The sequence below is a fragment of the Anolis sagrei genome, chromosome Y (assembly GCF_037176765.1).
Source record: "Anolis sagrei isolate rAnoSag1 chromosome Y, rAnoSag1.mat, whole genome shotgun sequence".
Taxonomy (NCBI): Eukaryota; Metazoa; Chordata; class Lepidosauria; order Squamata; family Dactyloidae; genus Anolis; species Anolis sagrei.
In genome coordinates, this window is record NC_090035.1 from 23,543,631 (window position 1) to 23,555,416 (window position 11,786).

At 52.3% G+C, this 11,786-nt stretch overlaps 1 pseudogene; it reads left to right on the forward strand.

The window, feature by feature from the left end:
* Nucleotides 1–11,445, forward strand: part of LOC137095554 (amiloride-sensitive sodium channel subunit beta-like) — an 85,406-nt pseudogene extending 73,961 nt beyond the window's left edge.
* The last annotated feature ends 341 nt before the right edge of the window (nt 11,446–11,786 follow it).

Sequence of the window (11,786 nt, forward strand, 5' to 3'; positions counted from 1 at the left end):
TCGAGAAAAAACAATATGGGAACATAGAATGAACAGGGGAAATGGCCCCTTTTTGCAATAACATTTCAATCTCTTGTAACAGAATTGAAGATGGAGGGGTAACGTTAACTGTGCCCACTTGTGGGGACTCTTCGAACTCTATGGTATACCCTCGTTCGATGATAGCCAGGACCCATTTATCTGATGTGATCTCTGCCCAGTTGTTATAGAAAGGCGCGAGCCTGTCTCCAAACAGGGGAGGTCCTGAAGGGGGGGGGGTGAACAGAACTAGCAACTTCAGGGTCCCCCTCCAGAGAGGGGTTCCCAACAGGGCAATCATCGGGAGGAGGCGTGTTGAAGCCGCTAGGGCAAGCCTCATCAAAGGCACTTCTTTGAGGCGCCCTGAGTCCTTGGCTTATTCGGGTATGGTTGGTACCATGATTTGGGGGGATAGGAGTTTCTCCTATTGGACTGGTACCTGTAGGATGACGCATTCCTACCCCTAAAGGGACCCTGGTAATTATTGTTAAAGTTCTTATGGTAAGTATTCGGGGGTCCCTGCCATCTCGGTTTTTGTTGATAATAGGGCTGCTAGGTGTAGCCAAACTTGTTGGGGGCCTGGCAAACCTCTTGCTTCTCCTTAAGAGTGGCATCAGTCTCTGGGTTGAAGAGTCCTCCCTTGTGAAGGGGGAGTTCTTCCGCTAAGGCCTTGCCCTCCTCTGACAAATTTGCCAATCGTAACCGGGCATGTCGCCTAATGCAAGTGGCCGTGGCAAAGAGGTGACCTGCCAAGTGTTTGGCAAAATCCTTCTGGATCTTTGACAGAAGGACGGCCTCTGCCTGAAGCGCCTTTGGGAAACGCTGGTCCTCCATTGGCAGCTTCTCTAAGTATGGTAGTATTTTGGACCACAAGAAAGTCTGGTACCCTGACATATATATGTGGAATAATGTGCCATTCTAATAAAGAGACCAGCTGCTAAATGGGCTTTCTTTCCTAGAGAATCCACCTTCTTTCCCTCCTTGTCTGGGGGAGCAGAGAGGGTCCCCTTTGGGCGTTTAGATTTCACCACTTCCACCACAACCGTATTTGGTTTGGGTGGGTTTGTGACCCATTTAGCATTAGCAAGATCGATCCTGTATAAAGAGTTCACTCTTTTAGGGGTGGCGGGTACATTAGCGGGAGGAGCTTCCAGAATCTTTACCAGCTTCAACAAATAGGGTAACTTGGGGAGGGCAGCGGAGGTTGGTGTGTTCTGCTCCTCCAAAGGGAACATGGGATCTTCGACATGATCAGGGACCCTTGGGGCTGGGAGATCCAGAGCCTTAATCATCCTCCCCACAAGTGAAGCAAATTTGCTAAAATCAGATGGTAACGAGTTGGGCTCCGTCCCCGTCTGGGAGTGAGCTGAGTCAGGGGAGTGAGAGTCTGAGTCCGAGTCCTCTTGGTCAACAGTTCCCTGCTCAACCAATGTGGCAGGAATGTCCTGAACCAATGTAGGGGTAGCCGAGGGTCCCGGTCAAGGAGCAGGTAACATATCAACAACATTACAATTAGAATTATCAACAGAAGTGGAAACATCTGCACAAGGAGTCGCATTGGTTGAGCGACCCACGCAACCCCCTCTCTCAACAGGTGGTGATGGATCAAGTGGTGCAGCAGTTGAATTGCCACCCGCAGGGGGCATCAGGTCCAATTGGGGAAAAACAGTTGTAGAGGTGCCACATCCCCTCTGCTGGATGCCCTGAATTGGGTCCATTTGGGGGCCAGAAACCCTTGAGAGGTTAGGATGCTGGGCATACATGAAGTTCCCTGGTGAACAACGGTGAACAACGGTGTCGCCTCCCCTCTCGCCGTCCGCTGCATCTCAAGGGGGATCGAGACCTCCGACGTCTGGAGGCGTGCCTCCCAGAAGGCACTCGCGGTACCGGGATGGGCACTGGGGGAGGAGCTTGAGTGTTCGCCGGTATCGGCGAGATCATCTGAAGAGGCTCGCTCCTGCGCTCCTCCTCCAGACTCGAAAGGGAGGGCCCCTCCTGGGGCCGATCGGAAGCCCCACCCTCCGGCATGGCCTCCTTTCCGGCAGCGGCGGAAGCGCAGTTTGCAGAGGCTCAGGGCGGCAGCGCGGCGATCGGCGCTCCCGGGGACCCTGCTCCCAGCTGGGTCGACGTCGGTGTCACAGGAGAGTCAAAGACGGCGCCGAGCGCGTCGATTCCTGCGCGGGTCCTGGGTGGCGCTGGTGTGCGAGAAGGACCTGTGGCGGCTCGGTCTCCAGCACTGGCAGCATGCTCTCTTCATGGAGATCGAGGGGAGGTTGAACAGTGACCGGGAGAGAGGCGGCCAATGTTCTTCCCGCCCTTTTTGCAGCGGTCTTTTCCGGGCTCCCTGAGGAGTGGCCATCTTGCACCCTCTGTTTCTTGGCCTTTTTCTTGGCCTGCCCCGTGATTTGAGGGGGTCTCTCTCCAGGTAAGTTGCCTGAGGCCCTGGGAGTTGAAGTGACGATCGTGGGCATTAAGGCCTTTTCATAGAGGGCCGCCTTTAAGCAGTCCTCCCTGTTCCTCCGCGTCTGCAGCGTGAAGGCCGCGCAGATGCCACATAGCCCAGACAAAGCTCGTGGCCGTCCGTGTCCGGCAACACATTAGGGTAGATAGATACATTTTATTTATTGGCCTATTGGCCGTAAGCAACACGTTAGGGCATTTGGAACATTTTTTGAAGGAAGACGTCGCCATATTGTATGAGCAAAGGCCCCGCGAACGGCGATCCACAGGCAAGGCGATGGTTTTGCCTGGTTCTAGGGCAATTAGGGAGCTGTCAGTCCAGTCCAAAATCAGGGGGCAACAGATTACCTAGAGTAGTCAATTTCAGTCCAAAGGTCGTATATTTAGAGGCAGTCCGATAATAGCAATGCGAAGGTTCTCAAATTGATGCCTATAGCTTGGCGGAAAAAAGAAAACTAGTGGTAGGCTCCGCCCAGGGGCCTTATATACCCGAGGTGGGGGGGGGAGGGGCCAGGAGGGGTAAATTGTTTCTTTGATTGCCAGAAGGTTCCGAAGTTGGGCCTGCGCAGGCACAAGAATACCATATGTGTGATTCGCAGTTGACTACGACAGGAAAATGCGTCTGTGGCCACTACTCCTTCCCGCTCCCCAAAGGGGAAAAGTACTGCAACAATGAAGATTTCCCAGACTGGGGTGAGTAGGGCCAGCTACAGGGAGGGGAACGTTCCCACTTGAAGGCAAAAGGCCAGACAGTGGAACTTACTGCCTTGCAACGGTTGCCAACTTGGGACAGCTCTGAAAGGGCATTGAACAACTTCATAGCAACAGGGGCCCTGAGTGATTGCTAGTCAGGATGGCTAGCCTTCCTCTCTAACTTGCTACTTAGCCAAGATCTTTAATGGAGGGCCCTATAAAAGCCATGGTGCCTGGCAGAGCTGAGCCAGTTTCCAAGCACTCGTGGTCGCCAGAAGACACTAATCATTTATTTATTATTTATTATTTATTTCGAGGTTTTATACCCGCTCACCTTCAAAGAGGGATTCGGACCGGTTCACAACATGTGTTAACATACAAAGAATATACAATAACAACACAATGCCACTACATTACACAATTAAAATATCAGCACCATACACATTAAAACATTACCATCACAGTTAAAAGAGCCAAATCGTCCAACACCATCACAATCCCATTCATCATCCTCCTTTCATGTGGGCAAAGAATTAAATCAGTTGTCAAATGCCGCGTTCCACAGCCAGGTCTTTGTTAGTTTCCTGAACGTCATGAGGGAGGGGGCAGTTCTGATCTCTAATGGCAGGGAGTTCCAAAGTCGAGGGGCCACCATCGAGAAGGCCCTGTTCCTCGTCCCCACCAGCCGTGCTTGTGCAGGCGGTGGGACCGAGAGCAGGGCCCCTCCAGACGATCTTAGTGGTCTTGATGGTTCGTAGGGGAGAATACGTTCGGAGAGGTAAACAAGGCCGGAGTCGTTTAGGGCTTTATAGGTTAACATCAGCACTTTGAATTGTGCTCGGAAGCTAATCAGCAGCCAGTGGAGTTCGAGTAACAGCGGAATGGTGTGCTCCCTGTACCCAGCACCCGATAGTAATCTGGCTGCCGCGCGTTGTACTTGCTGCAGCTTCCGGGCAGTCTTCAGAGGCAACCCCACGTAGAGAGTGTTGCAGTAATCTAAGCGGGATGTAACCAAAGCATGTACTACCGTGCAAGTCAGCCTTCCCAAGGTACAGACGCAGCTGGCGCACAAGTTTTAATTGTGCGAATGCTCCCCTGACCACCACTGAAACCTGGGGTTCCAGGCTCAGCGATGAATCCAGGAGAACTCCCACTGCGTACCTGTGCTTTTAGGGGGAGTGTGACTCGGTCCAGCACAGGCTGTAACCCCGTACCCTGTTCGGTCTTACGACTGACCAGGAATACCTCCGTCTTGTCTGGATTTAGTTTCAATCTGTTGTCCCTCATCCAGTCCATGACAGCGGCCAAACACCGGTTCATGACCTGAACAGCCTCCTTAATGGCAGGTGAAAAAGAGTGATAGAGTTGGACATCATCTGCGTACAGATGACATCGCACCCCAAAATTCCGGATGATCTCTCCCAACGGCTTCGTGTATATGTTAAACAACATAGGGGACAAAACTGAACCCTGCGAGACTCCACAGTACAATGGCCGCGGAGTTGAGCAGGTGCCCCCTAAAGACACCTTCTGAGAACGACCCTCGAGGAACGACTGGAGCCACTGCAATGCAGTACCCCCAAGGCCCATTCCCGCGAGGCGTCTCAGAAGGATACCATGGTCGACGGTATCGAAGGCCGAAGAGAGGTCCAGCAGAACCAGCAGGGACACACTCACCCTGTCCAATTCCCGGCGAAGATCATCCACTAAGGCGACCAAGGCTGCCTCAGTACCTTGTCCCGGCCTAAAGCCAGACTGTGACAGATCTAGATAGTCCATGTCCACCAGGAATTCCTGGAATTGCGAGGCCACCACATGTTCCAGGACTTTGCCCAAGTAGGGGAGATTGGAAACTGGCCGAAAGTTGACGAATTGGGTGGGGTCTAGTGATGGTTTTTTCAACAGCGGTTTGATGACAGCTTCTTTTAAGCTGGCTGGAATCTTGCCTTCCCGAAGGGAGGAATTAACCACCACCTTTACCCACTCTGCCAAACCCCCTTTGGCTTCTTTTACCAGCCAGGAAGGGCAGGGGTCTAGGATGCATGTGGTAGGCCTCACCTCTCCCAGAACCCTGATGACCTCGTCGAGTTGAACAGATCGAAATGAATCCAACAAAACTGGACATGCAGATGCTTGAGTTACATCCTCAGAGACTGCAGTTAATGTGGTGTCAAAGCCCGCGCGGATCAAAGCGTCTTTGTCCGCAAAGTACTGAGCAAATGCTTCACAGCACGCTGCCGAGTCGTCAGGGGACCCACTCGAGGTGGGATTCAACAACCCTCTGACTACTCGGAACAGCTCTGCCGGACGGTTCCTTGCGGAAGCAATATTGGCCAAGTAGAAAGCATTTTGCACGGCCTCTATTGCCGCGCCATACGCCCTTAGATAAAGGCGTAGGCGTGTTCGGTTTGGCTCACTGGGCTCTTTCCTCCACACACTCTCTAGCCACCTCTTTGTTCGCTTTAGCTCCACCAGCTCCTTGTTGAACCAAGGGGCAGGTTTCGCTCAGCGACTTAAGAAGGGGTGCTCCGGAGCAATCGTGTCTATTGCCCTAGTCAACTCCCTATTCCAGTGAGCGACCAGGGCATCAACAGAATCACCATCCAAGGCAGCGGAAACATCCCCAAGAGCCATCAGGAGTCCTTCTGGATCCATAAGCCTCCTGGGGTGGACCATCTTAATGGGTCCACCACCCCTGCGGAGGTTAGAAGTTGCAGCAAGTCTAAACTTGATCTGGTGGTGGTCAGTCCATGGCAAAGGAGAGATTGATAACTCCTCCACACCGCCACCTTCTTCCTAGCCCTGACAGAAGACCAAGTCAAGTGTGTGTCCAGCACAGTGGGTAGGGCCAGATATTAATTGGGACAGCCCCATAGTTGCCATGGCAGCCATGAAGTCCTGAGCTGCTCCTGAAAGAGTGGCCTCTGCATGGACATTGAAGTCCCCTAGCACTACAAGCCACCGGGACTCCAATGCCAGGCCCGAGACCAACTCTGCAAGCTCAGGTAGGGTGGCCGTGGTGCAGCGGGGTGGTCGGTACACCAACAACAGCCCTATTCTGTCCTGGTCTCCTAGCCTCAGGTAGACACATTCAAACAAGGTTGACTGTAAGGCTGGGCCCCTGACCAAGGAGATAGAATCTTTATAGACTATTGCAACTCCACCTCCCCGCCCCCTGGATCTCGGTTGGTGTTGCATGGCATAACATGGTGGGCAAAGCTGGATGAGATTAACCCCTCCAGCCTCGTCCAACCAGGTCTCCGTGATGTACGCCAGGTCTGCCTTTTCATCCAGGATTAAATCCTGAATGGTTGATGTTTTACCATTGACAGACCTGGCGTTCAACAGCACCACCTTTAATCTGGGAGGACCATTTACCTTGGTACCCAAGTTTACCATGTCAGGAGGACATTTTGGAATTTTTCTTAAGGTTTGCTCACGAATTGGTCGAATTGGTTTTTTAACTCTCCCTTTCCCGTATCTCCCCCTCCCCATCATCACCTCGATGGGGGGCCCCCAAGCACCGGAACTCCCTCCCCCCCCCCATCATTCTCCACATCCTGGTAGTTCACTAGTGCGCTGTTATATGATATGTCAATAGCTCGGATGGTTGTTAAACCATCATTTCCGCCATTATTGTAGTTCAATTCCTCCTCCTTATAAAACCATCTCCAATTTTCCCCAGCCATTCGACCATTGTTGGGAGTGATTATATAATACACGATGTAAAGTTCAAATGCAAAATTAAAGTGACCGCACAATAGCACCATTGATATTCGTAACTAACAGAACTCTCACCGTTAATTAAAGTGCTGGGGTGCTAATGAGTCATCTTTCACAACAGTGCAATGGGGGTTTAGACTACAGAGGTATTCCTACACAGTGCAGTTCTTATTGGCAAGAAATCGGCAGATTGGCAGTATAATTGACATTAGGTAGGGGGCATAGGAAAAAGTGCCAGGTGCAAATCACAGTAGCTTGAGAGATATTCGCAGCAAGACCTCGGGCTCCAGGAGGGAGCCGTATAATTCCTCTACTGATGCCTTCAGTCAATCTGTAGCTGTTGACAGTATTCTCTGCACATAGGTGGAACAGTAGCACCAAACACACAATACCCCCCCCCTCCCCCAGAGCCACTGCCCAGGATAGAGTACAGCTGTATTACTGGAGGTTGGAATATATTCCTGTTTGTTGGTGGATGGAAGGGCGACTGACTCTTGGCAAGCCGAGGATGTCTATAATGACAGTTGGCAACTAGCGACTGGTCTCAAACAAACAGTAAGCAGTAAAAGAGCAGCTTCACAATTACACAACAACCAAGCCAGGTAAAGGCACATGTAAAGGCACGTAACTCATGAGTAAAACATATTATTTAGGCCTCCACAAAAAGGGGCTCCAGCTAGTGTGGATGCACCAGGTTATACAGTGTGACTAATGGTTACAATCCTGTGAAGCTCCCCATCCTGTGCAAACCCCAGCTGTAGAAAACTCAATTGCTGGGGGCCGCCAAAGGTTTCTTGCAGCAAGGCCCGCCTCACCGCTAGGGAAGAGCCTCGGGGAACAGCCCCGGGTAAGGCTGTTGTTGGCAAGGACTGACCATCCCAAGCGCCCACCAGCCACTAGAACAGCCGGTCGCCCATTGAGGGACTCCGCCGTCAGGGCAGCATCGCACAGGCCCCCGTGGAAGGCAGCCGAAGCGGACAGCAGGAGAGAGAGAAGGGCTGGAGGACCCCAGCAAGCAGAGCTCCGCCGATGACTCCTGCTCCGCTCCTCGCCCAAATCCCGCCGGGCCTTCAGAAACCGACAATCCAAACTGCCAAATCACTTCTACTACTCACAAGTAGACTGGAAAACAGCAGAGCTGGATGGGAAGCTTCCAGGTCTCCTGTGGCAAGCAGCAGCAGCAGTCTGAGGCCTTGCCAGGCCTAGTCCAACTCAGCTTTTATAGTCACTCCCTCCTTGGAGGTTGCTGAGTCACACCCAGATGGAATGGGCCTGGGGCTTCTGCTACTCACAAGTATACTGGAAAACAGCAGAGCTGGATGGGAAGCTTCCAGGTCTCCTGTGGCAAGCAGCAGCAGCAGTCTAAGGCCTTGCCAGGCCTAGTCCAACTCAGCTTTTATAGTCACTCCCTCCTTGGAAGTTGCTGAGTCACACCCAGATGGAATGGGCCTAGGGCTTCTGCTACTCACAAGTAGACTGGAAAACAGCAGAGCTGGATGGTAAGCTTCCAGGTCTCCTGTGGCAAGCAGCAGCAGCAGTCTGAGGCCTTCATTTGGCATCTCTCTGGCAGATGGACCAACCTTAAACACTTCAGCTACATTTTGAAGGTGAAATGTCAAAGTTTGTAAGAGTTTGAATGCATTTTGGCATTCCACCCTATCTCCCTTTTGGAGATAAGTCGGAATATAAATAAAGTAGTGTTGTTGTTATGCTTTCTGTCCAAAATGCCAACTGTAAACCAGAAGCTGGCAAAAAGTATTCCAGTCACAAAATAAAAACAGTGTGGATGGGATGATAAATACAGAAAAGTGATTTGTTCTGCTGTCTGAGCTTTGTTTTCCACTTGCAGCATATTGCTACTCCTCCCTTCGTCCCAGCCTGAAGCACTGGCAGTCTTACATTGAAAAGTGCAAGGAGACCTGCAAGTAAGTCCAGAGGCAGTTCAGGCAGTGATTTGAGGGCACAGGGGGAATGGACCTCTCTAAGGCTCTTCCTTGGCTGACCCATGGGGACTTCGGGGGTCTGAAAGGTGTGACTTGGTTCCCTCTTTCTTCCTCCAGCAACACTCAGTACAAGATGACCATGGCTGACTGGCCCTCCAAGGCTTCAGATGACTGGATTTACCATATTTTAGCCTATGAAAAAAAGACTGTGACCCAAGTGAAATTGGACAAGTGAGTTAAAGGCCCAAAACCCCAGAAAAGAGTGGTTGCTCCTGTGGCCAGAGCTGGCAGAATGGGACTGAAGGGATGTGTGAGCGCCTTGGGCTCCATGAAAAAGCCTCGCCCATGTTCCTATGGTGAATAGCCTGGAATCCATTCCTGGTAGCCTCTACAGCAGGGGTCCCCAAACTTTTTGAACAGAGGGCGGGGTCACAGTCCCGCAAACTGTTGGAGGGCCAGATTATAATTTGAAAAAAAAAACATGAATGAATTCCTATGCACTCTGCACATATATTATTTGCAGTGCAAAAACCACCCCAAAAAATCAAAAAACAAAGACCCACACTTCTATATAAATAAAATGTAATGTTTGTTTGTGGGATTAACAGAACTCAAAAACCACTGGACAAACTGACAACAATTTTAGACACAAGACACCTAACAACCCAATGTATGTCCTTCACTTAAAGAAAATGATTTTGTTATTTGGGAGTTGTAGTTGCTGGGATTTATAGTTCACCTACAATCAAAGAGCATTCTGAACCCCATCAACAATGGAATTGAACCAAACTTGGCACACAGTTCTCCCATGACCAACAGAAAATACTAGAAGGGTTTGGTGGGCAGTGTCCTTTGGTTTTGGAGTTGTAGTTCACTTGCCTCCATAAATCACTGTGGACTCAGTGATAGATCTGGACCAAACTTGGCACTGATACTCAATATGTCCAAATGTGAACACTGGTGGCGTTTGGGGGTTGTATTTGCTGGGATTTATAGTTCACCTGCAATCAGAGTGCAAAACAGCGGCGCTCCGGGGGCTTGTTCTCCCAGCACGGCTGGGAGTTGAGCGGGAGGCGCCTCGTGGCCGCGGAGAGCAGAGCGGCCGGAGCAGAAGTTGTCCGCGATTTGCGGAATGGCGCCGGGTGGGCGTGGCCAGGGAACGCCGGCTTCCCTGGCCACGCCCACCCGCCACCGCTCCGCCAATGGCAGAAATCCTCTTCTCCGGGTGCTCTGCCTGTGTGGGAGGGAGCAGCCTCCCAGATGGATGCTTAGCAGAGTGGCCGGAGCTGAGGTTGTCCGCCATGGGCGGAGCAGCGCCGGATGGGCATGGCCAGGGAACGCCAGCGTTCCCTGGCCATGCCCACCCAGCGCCGCTCCGCCCATGGCGGACAACCTCAGCTCCGGCCGCTCTGTTCTGCAAAGCACCCATCTGGGAGGCTGCTCCCTCCCACACAGGCAGAGCGCCCGGAGAAGAGGATTTCTGCCATTGGCGGAGCGGCGGCGAGTGGGCGTGGCCAGGCCAGGCGGGCCGGAGAAATGGCCTCGGCGGGCCGCATACGGCCCGCGGGCCGCAGTTTGGGGACCCCTGCTCTATAGGGTCAGGCGAAGGGGAATCATGCTGGAAACCCTAGCTATTTCCAATCAGAGTGTACAGGAAAGTGCTTGAATCTCAATATAAAGTTTTGTACCGGTTAGAGACTTCTTTGGCCGAGTAGTAAGAGATGGAGAGTGCTTGGCTCATCTTGTCTCCGTTTGCCTCCAGCAGAACTGGGATCATCAAGCTGAACATCTACTTCCAAGAGTACAACTACCGGACCATCTCTGAATCAGCAGCAACCACCGTTAGTGGAGCAACCAGGAGCTCAAACCCTTGGCCATGGTTTGCTTTGCTCTCCTCTTCTGCCCACTGGCTCTCTTTCTCTGGAGATCACTTTCACCAAAGGGGAGAAAAGACCAATGGCTTCCCAGGGATGATATTGGGAAGGAGGCACCTCCATCTTTTCTGTATTCTCCTTGACAGATCGTCTGGCTCCCCTCCAGCCTGGGCGGCCAGTTTGGCTTCTGGATGGGCGGCTCTGTTTTGTGCCTCATCGAGTTTGGCGAGATCATCATCTTTCTGTGGATCTTCCTGCTCCAGCTGATCGGCTGGTGCCGGAGTGTCTGCAGGAAGTGGCACCCCAATGGCCTGGACCCCCAGAACGAGGGTCTCCCTGCCACCACAATCTCTGCAAAGAGGGAGGTCCACACAAACCCAGCATTTGAAAGTGGGGAAAAGGAAGAGGAGGCTGCGGGCCAGGCAGGGAACCTCCCGAGGGCACTACCCGAACCAGGGACCTCACCCCCGCAATGACTCCCTCCGCGTTCGTCCCCTGGGCCCCATGGAGATGGAGCGTGACGATGGAGAGGCCTCTGTTTCCAGTAGGACGGCGGTCTAAGCCCTGAACAGTCAGAAGGAAAGAAGGAAGGCGGGATGTGCTCCGTGGCTCAGATCCTGTTGGTGCCCTGCGCCAGTGATAGCCATGCATCAGCAGGAAGAAAAAGGCCACGGGAGACAAGGAGGGCGGCAAAAGCTCCAGAGAAGAAGGGCAGTGGATTTGGGCAGTCTCTGCCACAGGGAAATTGTAGAAAGGTGCAGACTTTGTATTGTGCACCAAGGGGATTCTGGTCCCCATTTAAACATTTACGCCAACCCCAGCTCCATAGCGAGATTCACAGGTTTGGAAGGGAATTCAAAGGCCTCCTTCCCAACTGGAACCAGCCAGGCCAGGCTACCCAACCTTTGTTTAGGTGGAAAACTGCAAGTGACCCTCATCAGCAGCAATGGGCCCTGGCCTTGTCACAAGCTACCAACCCACCCCTCTGTCTCTCCCATTAAAGTTCACTTTTCCTTACCAAACGTCTCCCTGCCTCTCTGCTTCTTCTTTTGTGGAAATGTACCGCCTCCCCTTT